This window comes from Hippichthys cyanospilos, chromosome 17 (genome assembly GCF_059441005.1).
Source record: "Hippichthys cyanospilos isolate Australia breed blue-spotted pipefish chromosome 17, RoL_Hcya_1.0, whole genome shotgun sequence".
Classification (NCBI taxonomy): Eukaryota; Metazoa; Chordata; class Actinopteri; order Syngnathiformes; family Syngnathidae; genus Hippichthys; species Hippichthys cyanospilos.
Genome location: NC_142385.1, coordinates 1342174 through 1359351, shown reverse-complemented (window position 1 = coordinate 1359351; position 17178 = coordinate 1342174). Strand labels below are relative to the sequence as shown.

General features: G+C 41.1%; 1 long non-coding RNA gene across 1 annotated transcript; it reads left to right on the top strand.

Moving 5' to 3' along the window:
- Positions 1-998: 998 nt before the first annotated feature.
- On the top strand, positions 999-4343 carry LOC148409193 (uncharacterized). Its single transcript, XR_015868302.1, has 6 exons — positions 999-1208; positions 1298-1490; positions 2848-2929; positions 3154-3255; positions 3352-3422; positions 4124-4343. It is a non-coding gene; the product is annotated as an uncharacterized LOC148409193 (long non-coding RNA).
- Positions 4344-17178: the final 12835 nt, after the last annotated feature.

Sequence of the window (17178 nt, the reverse complement as noted above, 5' to 3'; positions counted from 1 at the left end):
TGTATGTGTGTCAAAATGACCGTTTTTTTATTTTTATAATAGATTTACTGGTTAATAACTATGCACCCATCTGAAGATCATGCCACAAAGACGAACAAGATTTAGTCCTGAATTGGAGGCTGCTCATTTTATTTTATCTGGAGTGGACAAGCCTTGCTTGCGAGTCCAGTGGACAAATGACTATAAAGGTACAGTATGTTGTGTACAAAATAATTCTTATGGTTACACATAAAAATGACCAAAGCTGCAAATAAGCCTTTTTAGGACATTATATTTTGGTAAAAACTATCATAATAAACTATAGTGTTATTTTTTTCAGAGTGATTATATTGTTGAAGAAAATTCCTTGAAGTACTTCTTTTATAAGAGCAAATACCTTTCAATTCTCAACTCTGTTAATCATTTGCATCAACATGAAAATATTTAGGCAACCATGTACTCAATTGTGACTGGGTGAAATGAGATGTCTTGAATCTCTTTCACACTTTCACATCTTTCATCTGGTTGTAGAAAGCTGTAATGGCTGAAAAATCCACAATTTTTTACACAATTTGTACATCAGATGTCTGCATTTAGGATAAAGGTGAAAACATATTCAATGAATGTATGTTTACATTATTATTATTATGGATTGTACATTTAAAAAAATAATCATAATGTTATCTTTTTAAATATATGTCAGGGTTTTATTGCCTTGTTGCTCAATTCGATTTCGGCTAGTCGGTGTGAGGCAGAAGGACAAGAAGTTTCTCGTTCCTCCCATCTTTGTTCCTGATGTATTTTTTTGCACTGTGTGCTGCTGCTTGGAAAGAGACTTCTAAATACAGAGCAAATCGTAAACGGTGTTTTTGACTGAAACACAATTAACTGGATGAGCAAATTAATCTAATTACTGGTCTGGGGAAAAAAAAGCTAAATGTATTTGAAAATATCTGATTTGGAGACTTACTCATTTTATTATTTAAGACTTAAGTATGAACTTTTGTGTCCTAGGATGTGGTGTATTTGCCTGTGAACCAATTGAAAAGGGATCCTTTGTGGTAGAGTATCGTGGGGAGTTAATCTCACACGATGAACGAGAGAAGCTTTGTGGTAGAGTATCGTGGGGAGTTAATCTCACACGATGAACGAGAGAAGAGGCAGAAAAACTATACAGACAAGCAAAATTGTTTCCTGTTTGATTTTGAATGGAATAGTAGCACATGGTGGTAAGTCAATGCCTATGAAAAGACCAAATGGTTCTTTACATTATTGTTTTAATGATGAAACATTTGATTATATACTCATTTGATTTCAGCATTGATTCCTCCCTCGAAGATGGCTCATTGGGTCGACTGGTGAATGATGCCCACAAAAGCCCAAACTGCAGAATGAAAACGATGATCATCCAGGGAAAACCACATGTTTGCCTATTTGCGATTGAGAACATTCAAGCAGGGACTGAAATTACCTATAACTACGGAGATTGTCAGTGGCCAAGGCAAACAGTTGTAAGTAATATCTAAATTATAGAGTATTAGACAAAAAATATAGTTTGTGCTAAGTATTAATGTTAGTACTTACGTGTGAGATTATCTTGATAACAATTGATCATTCAAGTGAATTATTGAGTTTTAGAAAAACCTTATCTGTTTTGTTTCAGTCTGAAAGGACATCAGTGTTTCAGGTGACATGATTTTTGTCTCAGCAACTCTGATGACTGTGTGTTCTAGTGTCCCTGTACTGGTGATTATATAAACTGTAGTGTTCAGTTATTCTAGAATAATATAATGAGCCCCGTCCCTTTTGTAAATGATGTGCCAGTAAAAACATATTTATTATTTTGCAACATTGTGTGGATATCAAGGACAGCACTGCTGAATTGGCAGACTGGGGGCAGTGGTCCTCCTTTTAAGAAGGTGGAGACCGGAGGGTGTGTTCCAACTATAGAGGGATCACACTCCTTCACCTTCGGCAGGATCCTCCTGGGTTCATGGGAGTTTGCCCATCCAGTCTACATGTCTTTTGTGGACATGGAGAAGGCGTTCGACTATGCTCCCCGGGGAGTTCTTTGGGGGGTACCCCAGGAATATAGGGTACCAAACCCCTTGTTAAGGGCTGTCCAGTCCCCGTTTCACCGATGTCAGAGTTTGGTCCTCATTTCTGGCAGTAAGTCCAATCTGTTTCCAGTGAGGGTTGGAGTCTGCCAAGGCTGCCCTTTGTCACCGATTATGTTAATTACTTTTATGGACAGAATCTCTAGGTGCAGCCGAAGCGTTGAGGGAATCCGGTTTGGGAGCCTCAGTATTACATCTCTGCTATTTGCGGATGATGTGGTGCTGTTGGCTTCTTTAGGCCGTGACCTCCAACTTTCACTGGAGCGATTCACAGCCAAGAGTGAAGTGGCTCAAATGAAGATCAGCACCTATAATTCTGAGACCATGATCCTCAGTTGGAAAAAGGTGGAAAGCCTTCTCCGGGTAGCGGCCGAATAAGTTTCCTCAGCAGGGTGTCCGGTCTCTCCCTGAGAGACAGGGTGAGAAGCTCGGTCATCCGGGAGGGACTCAGTGTCGAGTCACTGCTCCTCTGCGTTGAGAGGAGCCCATTGAGGTAGTTCGGGTGGACATTTTCCATAGGAAGTTAAACTGAGGATTTTTTAAAAAGCGGTGGTGCCTTGACTTACAAGTGCCCTAGCTATTGAGTGTCAGATAGTCTTGAGTGTGTTTCTGTTGACTTGATATTTGTTGGAATACTTAGCCCCATTCCTTCCCACATGATGTATTCGGGAAAATGTGTTTGGAGTTTTATTAACTTGACAGGAATTACAGTACAGAATTATTCTGACAATGTTTTCTTGCTATGTTGTAGACACCTACTACTGAAATCTGGACTGACTGAAGCTCGCAAAAACCCAGAAGAGGTTGAGGGATCCACTTCATCCTTCCAAAAGGTTTTTACATTTTATCACTTCTTATCTGTTAAATTGTTTACACATATTATTGACAACAATAAGAGAAGTTAGAAGTCAGTAACATGGACTCTGCATGTGTTCAGTCGTCAGGTCCTCATATGGCTTGGGTCAGAAAATCTTGAGTGTGTTTCACTTGACATGATTTTTTTTCTGATGTAACCCTGGAGGTTGTCTTCAGATGTTCCCATATTTCCTCTTGTCAGAAATGCACAGTACATCTGTGATCTGTTGATGGCAATGGAAAAAGGAAAATTGTCTCACCTGAAGGGGAAAAGGACTGGATGACATTGAGATCAATCCTGATGGTGAAATTTTGTTTGAAATTGCGTTTATAAAGCTTCAGTATAACATTGCATGTTTGGCCTTGAATTTAAATACTTTCTTCTGTTATTTTTTACCAGACCAGATGAAGTAACCACAAGTGATGAAGATTCAGTCAAGGAAACCATTGCTGAGTTTCATCCAAAAAAAGGTATCCTGCCTCACATCAAAAATGGTAATACGTTGTTTCCTTGTTTTTCACCGTTAATGGGTATTGAAACCCCAGTGTGTTTGGCACACATAAGAAAGCAAGGGCAAAAGTCAGGATATTTCATGGTCAATTTTTCAAAGGTACAAGAACTGAGACTTCTGGGAAAACAAGCAATATATGTGTTCCAACCATCCTAGACAATATGAAAAGCACTTCTTCCTCAACCGGTGTCATTAGCCCAGAAGACACTTTTGTCTCTACCCCACTTGACACCATGAAATTTATTTCTGTCTCAACCCAGTTGGACGGTACGCACGACACCTCTTTTTCAACCTCATGGAACCACAAAAAAGTAAAACAAAATCATTGATGCATATAGAGCTGATAAAAAAAAGAAAAGAATAATTCTTTGACAAAGCAGTATGAGGATGCTTTAATTATAACATGTATCCTATGCCACCCTTTTAGATTCCCAGCAAAGCACATCATTTCAAATGTCCCAGCAACACACATCACTTCAAGTGAAAATGTCAAAGAGCTACAATGGAAAGCAAAGTTAAATGGCATTTCTGTGTGTATTATTCACCTCAATATTTCTTGTTCTGTTAGTATTTTTTATACTTTAGCAAAAACCTGCTTTTCATTAGTATTCATTTTTCATTCAGACTGTTTTGTTTTGTTGTTGTTGTTTTTGTTGACAGCTGGTAAGAAGAAAAGCAAGTGGACAGGTGATGAATTAAAGGCTGTTGAACAACACATTAGATTACATTACAAGCTGCAAAGTGCCAGGTAAAAAGAGCTGTGAGTCCTGTCTTCGTGCAGAGCCGGTAGCTCTGAAAGACAGAGACTGGGTTGCCATCAAATATTATATTCAAAACAGGATAATTGCATTAAAAAGGGACATGAATAGATAGAATTTCAAAATTGAACCGTCCAAGTTATAGTTCTAAATCAGGCTACCAGGTTTATAAAGGGTGGGGTAAGCAATACTGTTTTCACATTTGTTGGTTCATGTTTGTTGTGTCATATGGTGCTCCATGTTTGTTATTTACAGTAGATGTAAATACAAAGTTTTCAACTGTAACAACACTGCATTCACAAAACAAGTTAACATATAAGGTTCTGGGGTAAAATTTAAGGATGAATCATAAAAATAGAAAGCATTTACAAGTGAACCTTATTGGACCTTTCGTAAACATTTTGATGCATCATCGATCTATTCATATTTTCATTACTTTTTGCACAACTTGCGGAATAAGTAACTGAGGAAAACAAATCACAAAAATACACTAAATGTTCTGATTTGATTAAAAATTATACAGTTCAAATTTTGATTTTTTCTCATTAAGTTGAAACTGAATCAGTCTACTGAATTATCATGGAGGGAACGAAAAAACCTTTCTGTGCTCTGGTGTCTTTTTCTAGGTACAATTTATATTTGCCCATGATTCGAAAATAAAAATTAGTGGACTGACCACCAATATAATTGTCTTTTTTCTCCCTGTAGAGCATAGTTTTACTATCTTGTATAATTACTGTGAATATATTAGAAGTGGCACAATGAGCAGCTGCTTAGCATATCCACCTCACAGTTTAAAGGTTGTTAAGTTCAAATCTGGGCTCCAGCCACCCTTTGTGAAGTGCAAGTTCTCCTTGGATGTTCTTCGAGAGCTCAGATTTCCTCCTATATTCCAAAACTTGTATGGCTTGATTAAATTTTTATTTTTAGTTGTTAGCCTACATTTGCCTCACGATTGGCTGTTCAGGGTCACTTGTTACCCTAGAGAGTATAAACTGTATGGAAAATGGATGCATAGAATATCTGACATTTTTAATACGGGTATCCTGAATGGGGAGAATGACTATTGGACACCTCTTCCTTATGTTATACCTTAGGTATTTAAAAAGAAATGAAGTCAAGCTATAAAGACACTCTACTCTTACAGTAGTTGGTCTTTATAAATCACATACACTTGAATTTTTTTGTGTATACGTGGGTCTCAAAATGCATAAAAACATGAAATGTTAAAAGTGTATAAGGTTATGGTCCCATAATGCACAAAAACCTGTTAAAGTCCTGACATGTCGCATTTTTGTCATAAATCCAAAAAAAAAAAAAAAGCCAGAGCCAAAATCCAAACAGATGAATGTGTCTGTGTTTTTTTTCATGGTTATATTTATTTTTTGGAGCCTGTAGCACCACGGGAAATGCATGTACCCATTTGTCGCATTTCTGTCATGTGTCCCGATAAGTCATGAACCACGTATGTGTGTGTGTAGTGCCATTTGTAGCGCGTTTGCCCCAGTCGGCCACTGTAGTTCTGAGTTACGCTAGTGGTAGAGGGAGTGGTGTGCGTGAGCGAGACTGATGTGAGAGGGGGAAAAAATAATAGAGACTTGACTACACAAAGGTCCTGTCGTTTTGTGCGATTTAGGAGGAAGACAGCAGAAATAGGAATCACGGTTTTACCCTTAGGGAATCTGAGAAGCTTCTTCCTTCCCCTTCTCAAATTGACAGATTGCAGAGCTCGAATAATGTAAATGAATTCATTAGTACCAAGTTAACAGCTGCAAATATAGAAAAAGCTAATCAGGCTCCATTCTCATGCAGTGTGTGGCAGCTTTGTTAGTTCATCATCCTGCTTGTCATTCACCTTTTTAGTGACAAGAGGGGGAGTGCAACAGGCAAGGCATTTTGAAGTTTCTACTACATCTTCTATACTTATAATCTTCAAAGGTATTATTCTGTCCTCGTTTGACGTCGCTCTCAAACTAGACAGATAGCTAGCAAGAGTTGAGTTGGTCCAATGAAAGCTTGAAGCGTGGAAGTTTAAGTCCTTTACTTGTTTTCCTGGCTTGTACAGCTAATTAGAACCGATACTCATTTTCGTTTCTTTCTCTCTTTCTGTAAAACTGCAATAAACATGGAAATGAAATATAATTACTTTCTAACTATTTACAATATTCACATATTGATCAAACATACGTTACACACCATAACATACTTACAACACTCGTTCGACTAGCAACATCTGAGAAGTTAGCTTTTGCACACACACATACACTACTAACAAGCTAATACATTTGGCAACTGTTCTAACTATCTAGGGGAAGCAAATCTAAACAGAACTTGAACATATACACGCTAACATCGTTTGGACACATAAACAACATGTAAGGATGACAACATGTACTCACAGACATATAATTTCTCAACTTTGCCACGAACGAGGTGTTTAACTATAAACGGCGATCTTCAACTGACTGACGGCAGAGCCTCTTGGGCATATAACGTAAATGAACACAAGGTGGCACTAAAGGACAAAACAATAACCCCATCAACCCATATTGTGAAACAGAACAATCAAACTGTGTAAATGAAACAAGTATAGTTCCAGCACAGGTATATTTGCTGTTTCTGTCCACACAACACAACAGAGGAATGTCACTCGTGTTACATTCAATTATTCTACTTTTTTTACTTAGCTTCATGGCATAGTAATATTCCAATTCAAGTTCAGTCGGCTAGGTCAGGGACCGATATTTCAGAAATAGATGGTTTAGGTGGGGCTATTGTTAGCGGTTAGCCCACTATATCATTATTGTTTTTAACATACTGTTTAACATGATTATTTGACTATTTATAAACAGAGTTTTTTTCCTTTTCAACTAATATACTCACTCCAACCACTATATATTACCCCATCTCTGTCTCTGTCAGCAGCATGGTATGCATTTGTCATTCAAAATATCAAATATCTCCGCCCTTCTCTTTTCATCTGCCTTCTTTTCGTCTTTTTTCCCTTTCCTTTTTGGAAGAAGAGCTGATTTGCTCCAACCTGACAGTTATTTTTGAGCCTTGTCAAAATTGCCTTCCTTCACCCTAGCTTCAACCTGATTTATTATTCACTCATGTATGCTGTTGCACACCTTCTGCATATAGAGTGGACAAAGGAGGTACAAACATAATCTTGAAATCCTGCAACCTCCCACTTCCCTAGACAGGTGTATCATGACAGTATACAGATATACAACACCCCTGGCTTTACACATCCTAGCAAGCTGTGAAAGAGAAGAGCTAATATAGTCCAGGAGGAACACAGGCTCTACAAATCGGCATCAGAGCCCCAGACTGTTGCTCAAATTCACTTACGCATTCACATACACATTCTTATCCACTCACAAGTTGAATCAATCCTTTAGTCAGCTCTGTTTTGCATCAGTTAAAGATTTCCTTTAGCCTGTAATTGGGAGAGAGGTCAACTTCCCCCTTCATCTTGCTCTAGATCAACCCTACAGTACAATTCAAAACTCATAAGTTGATGAAAAAGTTCAATGTGGGTGGGAAGCATTCTGACCGCTCAGTTTGTGGTCAGTAACTTGTTTTATTACCTGAAAACCCAAATTTAGAAAAACACACAAAATTTTTTTTCAACCATTCAGATGTTGTTGTAGGAGGCCATTGGAGAAGAAAATGAAGTGTTTTCAATTTTTTTTGTTTTTACAGACGTGTTGTAATGTTGCAACATTGGGAGAGAGGGGGGAGCAGAATTTCCTGTAGTGTGAACTCATTGTCGGAACAACAATAGAGAACAAAGGACACATTTGCAGGCTTTTGCTTTTGTCCCAGAACATTATAACTTAAGAAAATACAGACATCTTACAGACAATACATACAGTACACATTGTCACACATTGTCATACAGACAATATAGACATCAAAGACAATATAGACATCAAAGTCCAGCATCATAGTTTCCAGAGTTTGTCCATCTTTTCAGTGTCTGACACTGTTAAATTGTTCACAAAATGTAAGCTTGTCAACAGAGATTGGAATCTGTTGCGTAGCATCACATCAGCAACAGGGGGGATACGTATATTGTTCTCCCAATACATACGGGTTCCCGCCATTTGTACCAAGCCCATCCTAAGGTACATCCCCAACATTTTCTGTATTTCCTTGGTATTAGTGTTGACAGATCTTCCAGTGTTTTGAACGCTGTACTCGTTTGTATTTGTTGCCAGAGCTCCAATCATTTCTTCTGACACAAACTTTTCAAAGTACTGTAGTGGTGTGTGGAGGACAGGTGCATCGTCTGTGATGGCCGGACCAGAGAAATCAGTATTGGGACTGATAAAATCCTTTTTTTTCCAGCAATATCTGTCACGGGACATGATGGGTTTGTTTGCCTGCGGCTCAATGTCCACGATGGCGGGGCAATCAGCTGGTCTGGTATTTTCTTTGTCCACACAGACATCATCACCTGACTCCTCATCACTTATCATACTTATCATATGAAGTGCTTACACATTGCCCTGAGGTAACCTAGTGTCTCATTTCACTGGTCACACAATGGCCAATTTGTGAACTGATTATAATTTGAACAAGAATTGCAGGATTGCATGTAGCCTCCAACGACACCTTGCATTCCTGATCGTTAGCAGCTGTTCCAAATTCAAAGACAGACAACCCTACTTATCCTATGAAGTGCTTACACATTGCCCTGAGGTAACCTAGTGACTCATTTCACTGGTCACACAATGGCCAATTTGTGAACTGATTATAATTTGAACAGGAATTGCAGGATTGCATGTAGCCTCCAAAGACACCTTGCATTCCTGATCGTTAGCAGCTGTTCCAAAAGAATGCATGACCCTCCAAGCATCTCCCACAACTTGTGACCGTGAATTGGTCACAGCTACTGTGACCATTGCTAGGAAGATTTCCTTATCAACAGCCAAGACAAGGGACATGCACAAACAGAATTTCTTTTTTAGAAAGTCCTTCTTTCTGTGACGATGGGAAAACACAGAAGAAAAAAAAACAGGAGTGTTGAAGGTAGTTAAGAAACCACACGTTGCTGAGCTAGTGGAGATCTTTACTCTTCGCATGCCATCACAAAACTGATACAACAAAGTCCAAAATAGCAAAGACAAAGCCAACAGGTTCAAAGCATCAAAGGATCATAGCAACATGCCTACTGGGTGAGAGACATGGTCCTAGTGTCCGACACATTAAAAATCATTAAAAGTAAATGAAAAAGATCAGATATGGCACTATATTTTTGCAAATTAGATTCTCTTTCATAATATATGTAATGCAATGTCACGCTAATGGATAAATGTAGTTGTGTGTTTAAAGTTATATTGTGAAAATTTTAGTTGAAGTTCCCCTCAAAACAGGGGTGTTTTGGCTACCACATTCACCCAATGTTGCAACACTCACAAAACACGCTCTAAATAAACTGTAAGGCACATTTTCCATAATAGCTACATATCTACATGTTCTAGACACTGTAATAAACACAATTTTTTTTTAAAGCATTTTGCTTACTTCTATGGGATAAATCCTGTCAAGGCAATTGTAGGGATGATGCTCGATCGGAAATTTGGAGGTTGTGTGACTTCTTGATCTCGGGGCACGCCTTATATACAAACGTGTGAGCCAATAGCATTTTGGGATTGAACAATAGGACCCAATAAGCATGTTAATGTAGTTGAACCCCAACATTTATATATATAAGTAGGTTTTTTGTGGACAACAAAAATTGTTGTAATTCTGCAACTGTGGGTAAGCAGGGGTTAAAGCGATTCTTAGATTCTAGCCTGTAGTATTCATTCAAAGTGATGTCTCTCGCATAAAAAGTTGAGTGGGGCACCAGTGTGGACACGAGCAGCAAAACTGACACAATAAAATCTATTTCAATTCAAGACCACAGTCCTTTCTTATTCATCCATCCATTATCTTCCACTTATCAGGTTGCAGGGGCAGCAGCCTCAGCAGGGAAGCCCAGACTTCCCTCTCTCCGGCCACTTCATCCAGCTCCTCCGAGGGGATCCCCAGGCATTCCCAGGCCAGCTGGGGGACATAGGCCCTCCAGCATGTCCTGGGGCATCCCCAGGACTCCTCCCAGTGGGACATGCCCGCAAAACCTCACCAGGGAGGCATCTGGGAGGGATTCTAACCAGCCCCATGAACCACCTCAACTGGATCCTGTCAATGTGGAGGAGCAGCGGCTCGACACCGAGTCCCTCCTGGATTACCGAGCTTCTCAACCTATCTCTAAGGGCTCTCTCCCTTAGAGCCCTGCAGAGGAAAGTCCTCTTGGTCCTTTTGGTCGGTTGTTTCTGGGATTTCGTTTTTTCGGTCACGATCCACAGCTCATGACCATAACTGAGAGCAGGAACGTAGATTGACTGGTAAATAGAAAGCTTCGCCCTTTGGCTCAGTTCTCTCTTCACCATGACAGACCGGTACAGAGTCCGCATTACAGCAAACGTTGCACTGATCCACCTGTCGAGCTTTCGTTTCATCCTACCCTCTAACTCTTTGTATTCCAAATTTTACAAATTATGATTTAAAGCTATAAAGGATTTCAATTGAAAGTATCACACACCAGAGCTGTGCATTTCTTGAATAGAAAGGATTTACGTTGATCTTTGATTCGAGTAAACTAGTCAAAAACCCATTTGTCAAACTCCAATAAGCCATGACTGAATTCAATTTTCATTTCATTTTCATTATCATTGCATACAGTATACATACAGCAGTATTACATACAGCTTGTGCATTTAATCTCTGCTGGCCCATTCAATCAATCAATCAATCAAATTTTACTTGTATAGCCCTAAATCACCGAAGTCTCAAAGGGCTTCACAGATGAAAAGAGGTCATGTCGAGACTTCTTCCGAAAAAAGAAGTCATACAGAGACATCTTTTCGGTGTAAGGTATACAACAGCATCCCCTGTCAAAACTCCCAGGAGGGGAAGGAAAAACTCAAAAACCCCAATTAGGGGAAAATCAGAAACCTCCAGAAGGGACCAAAGGTGGGAGGAGCCCCCTTCCAGGCCCACAGGTTGAAGTGGATGCTGCATGTACCAAATATAGACAAACAGATACACATTACAGACAAATACAGGTAAACAATATAGATTACAGAAAACATATTGTGCTATATAGTGCAATGATGACTTGACAGCAGGCAAAGCCATTGGGCAGGAACCTTCCCACAGTCCAACCAAGTGGACCGCAGACAGTCGACCTCTTAACCCGCAATGGTCAATCAGCGCAGGGCCAAATGGGGGCGGTCAAGTCAACCTTTAGCATCGAGCTAGAACCCTCTCCGAGCTGGAAGAAGGGGGCAGGAAAAAAAAAGAAGAAAGCTGCAGACAGGCCCAATTAACTAAATGCTTTTGAGTATAAATGTGTTTTTAGTCGGGATTTAAAGATTTCTACTGAGGTGACTAAGCATACTTCCATAGGTAGGGCATTACATAGTACTGGCGTGCGAATGGAAAATGCCCTTGATCCCGCGGACTTCTTTTTAGCCCGTGGGGTCAATAGCAAACGAGCATTTTGTGACCAAAGTTGTCGGGACGGAACATATGGTGATGCTAAGTCGACGAGATAGGAAGGATCTAAACCATGTAAAATTTCATAAGTGATTAACAACACCTTAAAATCACATCTCATGTGTATTGGAACCCAATGAAGGTCAGCTAGAGGGATCGGAGGAATATGATCGAACTTTCTCGTTCTTGTCAATAGTCTTGCTGCTGCATTCTGTACAGACTGCAGGCTTTTGACACAGGACATGGGAAGCCCAGAAAACAAAACTTTACAATAGTCTAGGCGCGACGTAAAAAATGCATGAATTAAAGTTTTCAGCATCGCTAGGATAAAGGATAGGGCAAATTTTAGCTATATTGCGAAGGTGAAAAAATGCCGTTCTTGTCATGTATGTGTCCAAAAAGAGAGAGTTGAGTCAAATATCACGCAGAGGTTTTTTGCAAAACTACTTTGGGAAATAATACAGTTTTCCAGGTTCAACGTGGTATTCTTAATCAAGTGCTGATGATGAGCATGGCCAATAATTAACATTTCTGTTTTACTAGGGTTAATAAGCAGAAAATTGGAAGACATCCATTGTTTAATCTTGGCAAGTCAGGCCTCCAGTTTACTGCACTTGCACGGATCTGATTTCTAAGGGCATATAGAGTTGGGTATCATCAGCATAGCAATGAAAACTAATAGCATGTTTACGTACAATATCACCAAGTGGAATCATGTAGATGTTGAACAGTAAGGGACCAAGTACCGATCCCTGCGGGACACCACATGAGACGGAGAAAGATTCAGAGATCGCATTGCCATAAGGGACACAATGCGTCCTTCCCAAGATGTAAGATCTGAACCAAGAAAGTGCTGATTCCGAGATACCAACACATGATTTAAGACGTTCTATAAGAATATGATGATCAATATGTCAAATGCAGCACTGAGGTCAAGCAATAATAATATTGATGAGATGTTGGAATCCATGGCTAAGAGAAGATCGTCACTTTTACAAGGGCTGACTCAGTTGAGTGGTTGGCCCTAAAACCCGACTGAAGGAGTTCAAATCAAGAAGTCTTGCGCACCTGCACTTTGTTATTGTACATGTAAAACGCAGAGGATAGTGACAAACGCAATTTCGATTCCTTTGTATGTTAAGCACATGTGAAGAAATTGACAATAAACTTGACTTTGACTTTGACTTGACTTTGACTCAAATATATTGTTATCATGAAATTGCTAAGCTGTTGTGCTACAACTTTCTCAAGAATTTTGGCAATAAACGGAAGATGTGACACTGGTCTATAGTTAGAAAGATTTTCAGGATCTAGGCGAGGTTTCTTAAGTGATGGTTGAATGACGGCCGTCTTAAACCCTTCAGGTACAATGCCAGGGGAGAGTGACAGATTGATAATATTCAAGACAGATGACCCTAATACCACGTTCAGATGGAACGCGACAACGCGTGTAGTTCACGCTCAACGGGAAGTGTTTCATCGCGAGGTCAAGATGAAGTTCACTTTTGTCACACGAGACATTGTCGCGCTAGGGGAGGGGCTTTGCTGACGCAACAATCCAGCCAGGGCCGCCAGCCATATTGCAAAAAACAGCTATGGAGGACGACGTTGTTGATACTTTTGCGCTATACTGGCTTTAGCAGAAATGTGCCAAACGCCGTCGTCTGTGGATTCATAAAAACACCCAGATGCGGGAACAACTAGGGGAATACTATCTGGTCCTTGAATTGCGTCTGGATGGCTACCATTTCCAGCGCTATATGAGGTTGACTGTTGCCCAATTCGACACCTGTTGGCTCGCATTTGTTCAAGAGTCACCCGCATGGACATCAATTTCAGGCGTCCCATTTGCGCTGCGGAATGCCTGTCCATTTGTCTCCGGTGAGTGTCGTTGTTTTTTGTTGAGTCGGACCAATCCTGTTTACAGCGCTAGCTAAAGTAGCTAAACAATGTTGAATCGCATATACACCATGATGCTATGATGAACAAACAAAAGTCAATGAAATGGAATAAATATTTTATTGAACAATTACATCATGGTGATAAAATAATTAAGCCAATGAATGGTGATAGTTGTCAACTTCAATGTAAGTGGTACATTTACTGTTTTATGTATTGCAGATATCTTGCCACAGTTGACTCCTACAGGACCATTGGCAACAGTTTCCGTGTAGGGGTTTCTACTGTGTACATAATTGTCCCTGATTTGGCAACAGCAATTTGGGACTGCCTTGTTGGTGAATTCATGGCGGTTCCCACGACAGAGGAGTGGAGGTCCATTGCAGAAAGATTTGAGGAGCGATGGAATTTTCCTCTTTGCTGTGGAGCACTGGATAGGAAGCATGTTGTCCTCAAAGCTCCTGCCAACTCAGGCTCCCAGTTTTATAATTACAAAGGTGTTATGACCCGTGGATCATATGTGGTTTTTGTATGTGTTCTGCTGTGTTCTCCTTTGTTTGTGTGTGTGAGTGCCTTTTGGTTGGAGTGTGTCAATTGTGTGCAGGTGGTGTCATCCCATTGGCTGGCTCTCCTGATTTGCCGCCCTATTTAAACAGTCCACGGACCAAGCTCTCTCTCTCTCCGGTCATCCCACCGCCAGAAAACGCCGCGTCAGGAACTGTTCAGAATAGTGTGCTTTAGTGTTTGTTAGCTGTGTTTGTTAGGTGTGCTTGTTAGGTGTGTTTGTTACTCTGTAGATCGAGCAGTAGTAGGAGGGAGACGCCAATTTTGTTTAACCCTTTTTCTCCTGTTTTTGCGTTAGGTAGATAGTGAGCCAATTGTCATTTGTTTCCTTTTTGTTTGGCTAGTTAGTTAGGAATTCAGAAGATCTTTTGTTTATTATTTTGTTTGTTTGCTCTCCCTCCGAAGATAATAAAAGCTGCTGTTATTTTTTCAACATGTTTAGTTTCACGGGCCTTTTCTGGTGGTGAGGGTGTGAATGGGGGAGCACACACACGTTATATCCCAGTTCCCCTAGGCTGGGTGTAACATATTGGGGGCTCATCCATTTTTTTGGTTCATCTTTGGGTGAGTAGTCGTGTGTTCGTGTTGTCTCTACTTGTTTGTTGGCAGTTTTTTCTTTTGTGGTGGTGGCGCGTATGGAGTTTAAGGTTAAAGATTTTGTTGCTAATCCAACGATTAGCAAACTTGAGAAATGCAATAAGAACGACTTGATTTTGATCGCTGCTGCTTTTGATGTGCCTGTGCCACCCAACAGTAAGAAGCGGGAGTTAAAAGAGCTTCTGCACCAGAACCTATATGAAAGGGGTTTAATTGACCCAGCCCCTGAGGAGGGAGCTGAACTGGGTGCTGTGCCTGGTGTTCCTGCCCCACTCCGCACCTCCCCAGTCCAAACTGGCATGACGGCAGAGGAGCTCAGATTGACTCTGCGCATAAAGAAGGTTGAGGTGCAAAATCGGGAGTTGGAGGTGGAAGCCATGATGTTGAGGTTGAAGGCTCTGGAGCTAGAGCGGGGAGCTGCTGCGACGGTTCATCCCTCAACCGCGCAGTCACCGTCCACTGGTACGCCCCAGGACAGTTTTGACGTTTGTCGGCACATCGCATTAGTTCCTCCCTTTAGAGAGTCCGAGGTGGACTCGTATTTTAACGCCTTCGAGCGTATTGCAGCTACGTTGGAGTGGCCTAAGAATGTATGGCCTCTTTTGTTGCAGTGTAAACTTGTTGGAAAAGCTCAAGAGGTTTGCAATTCTCTTTCGATTGAGGACAGCCTAAATTATGACACTGTGAAAGCCACCGTCCTCCGTGCATATGAATTAGTACCGGAAGCATATCGGCAACATTTTAGAAAATGTGAAAAAACTGCCACACAAACATATGGAGAGTTCGCTAGGGAGAAAAGTTTGTTGTTTGATAAATTATGTCAGGCCAGTAAGGTTCAAACATTTGAGAATTTGCGCAAGCTCATTTTGATTGAGGAATTTAAGAATTGTCTTCCGGAAAGAATTGTAGTGTATTTGAACGAGAAGAAAACTGCTTCCCTAGCTGATGCCGCTGTGTTGGCGGATGAATTCGCTTTGACGCACAAGAACGTGTTCGCCCCTTTTGTTCATTGTGATTCGGTCTCCACTGACCGGAAAATTAGGTCCCCCCAAAGTAACTGCCGCAACCCTGTTACCCCTGCCGCCACAGAAACCCGTGAGTGTTTCTACTGCCATGAGCAGGGACACTTAATCGGCTCCTGTCCAGTCCTTAAAAGGAAAGAGCTGATCAAAAGTGGGAAAACCCCATCGCCGATCGGCATGATCCGAACCACGGCACCCTCCATGCAGCGCATGAATTTGGCAAAACCAAAAGCTGAAATCGATACAGGTTTTAGACTGTTCGTCTCGAATGGCTCTGTTGCGCTGGTGGGAAACAAAGAGCTGGTTCCGATCGTTATCCTGCGGGATACAGGCGGCAAACATACAGTTATCCGCGGCGATGTCCTCCCTTTCTCAGCTGAGTCATAGTGTGGCTCAGACGTCTTAGCTATTTCTGTTGAGCTCGAGCCTGATGTAAACCTTACTCTGCCTGTAAACAAAGAACGGCTGATATCTGCTCAAAAATCTGATAGTTCCTTGTTCCATTGTTATGCCCTGATTGAAAAACCAAATTGCAAGAAGTCTGTGTTTTACCACCTTGATGGCAAACCTAACCTAGCCCAAAATCGTCGTTCCTGTGGTCGGAAATCTGTCAAACCGCTTTTGAAGCTGCCAAAGCTCTCTTTTGCAGCGCCCCTGTGCTCGCGGCCCCAAACTTTGCGCGCCCCTTCAAGTTGGAGGTGGACGCTACTGCGCTCGGCGCGGTGCGGTGCTACTACAGGAAGATGATCATGGAAATCTGTTACTTCTCTAGGAAGTTCAAAAAGCTTTGCTGTGGAGATTCGTTACAAGAAAGGACTTGAGAACGTCATTGCCGATACCTTGTCCCGATCCCATTAATCGCACATTTACTCTAGGGGGTAAATGTCCGATTTTTAGGTAGGGGGGAGTTATGACCCGTGGGTCATATGTGGTTTTTGTATGTGTTCTGCTGTGATCTCCTTTGTTTTTGTGTGTGTGTGTGAGTGCCTTTTGGTTGGAGTGTGTCAAATGTGTGCAGGTGGTGTCATCCCATTGGCTGGCTCTCCTGATTTGCCGCCCTATTTAAACAGTCCACGGATCAAGCTCTCTCTCTCTCCGGTCATCCCACCGCCAGAAAACGCCGCGTCAGGAACTGTTCAGAATAGTGTGCTTTAGTGTTTGTGAGCTGTGTTTGTTAGGTGTGTTTGTTAGACTCTGTAGATCGAGCAGTAGAAGGAGGGAGACACCGTTTTTGTTTAACCCTTTTTCTCCTGTTTTTGCGTTAGGTAGATAGTGAGCCAATTGTCATTTGTTTCCTTTTTGTTTGGCTAGTTAGTTAGGA